The sequence below is a fragment of the Lupinus angustifolius genome, chromosome LG11, assembly GCF_001865875.1.
Source record: "Lupinus angustifolius cultivar Tanjil chromosome LG11, LupAngTanjil_v1.0, whole genome shotgun sequence".
Taxonomy (NCBI): Eukaryota; Viridiplantae; Streptophyta; class Magnoliopsida; order Fabales; family Fabaceae; genus Lupinus; species Lupinus angustifolius.
In genome coordinates, this window is record NC_032019.1 from 19433976 (window position 1) to 19435437 (window position 1462).

The following is a 1462-nucleotide window of genomic DNA, read 5'->3' on the forward strand; positions in this document are numbered from 1 at the left end:
CTTCTCAATCAAACCTCTAGCCTCAAAAGGGGTCATATCTCCAAGTGCACCACCATTAGCAGCATCAATGATATTCCTCTTCATGTTGTTTAAACCCTCATAAAAATATTGCAGGAGGAGTTGTTTAGAGATCTGATGATGGGGGCAGCTTGCACAAAGTCTCTTGAATCTCTCCCAATATTCATATAAACCTTCTTCATGTAGTTGTCTGATGCCAAAAATATCTTTTCTGATAGTAGTGGTCCTAGAGGCAGGAAAGAATTTTTCAAGGAAGATTCTCTTCAGGTCATCCCAACTAGTAATAAAACCAGGGGCCAAGTAATACAGCCAATCTTATGAAGCACCCTCAAGTGAATGTGGGAATTCCTTCAAACATATGTGATCTTCTTGGACATCACGAGGCTTCATGGTGGAACATACAATGTGGAACTCCTTAAGATGCTTATGAGGACATTCACCTGCAAGTCCTTTTTAGCACATATGACACATCCTCATTGGGATACTGGAAACACAAGCTTTCATATGTGAAATCAGGTGCAGCCAGCTCCCTTAATGTCCTCTCACATGGGATTGGAGGTGGTTCAACATTATTTTCAGAGTAAACAGCAGAATGCACAGAAACAGTAGAATACACAAAAACAGCAGAATCAGTATCACTATCAGGTAGATTAACACTAAGATGAAAAGACTCACTATCTAAATTTAAATTCCTAACTTTTCTAACCACACTATGAAACATTTTATCAATTTCAGGATTTATTGTATGCAAAGAGTTAGGATTTCCCCTAGTCATAAACTAAATGCAGTAGTAAGAACCATGTAGGGAACTAAGTGAAATACATGTTAAATTTCAGTGATCAACCAAAACTTTGCATCAATAAAATCCTAATACCATAGGAAACATACACAAAAAGTTTCAGGACAAAACTCAAAGCCTAACTAATTTAATTAAATGCAACAAAATCAAAACAATTGGAAAAATAAACATGTAAAATAAAAAAGAAATAGCAAACAGACTCTTTTTGGATTTTCAGGTGGGCTTCGTTAGACGTAGTGTGTAGAGAAAGAATCGTTGGATTTTTCCTCATTTTTCTACCCAAAATGCATATATAATATGTTCAATTCTGATCAACGATTCCAAAGTTATGCCAAAAATAGAAAATCAACAATAAAACTAATCACTACTTGTTTGTATCTCACAACTAGCAACAACGTGATTGACTATGATGTATCCAGTATTCAATATGTGATGAAAGAAGTGTGGAAACAAAGTTTCATGCAAAATTTTCAACCACAACTATATTAACCAACATACATTCGAATCAACCAACATGCAAATAGCTAAACAATACAGCAAACAGCAAAACAGTGAATGCTATAGGCAAATTTTGAAACCCAAACATAATGGTTATTCTAAGACACACACTAAACAATACTAAGAACCTTTGACAAGAACCGATAA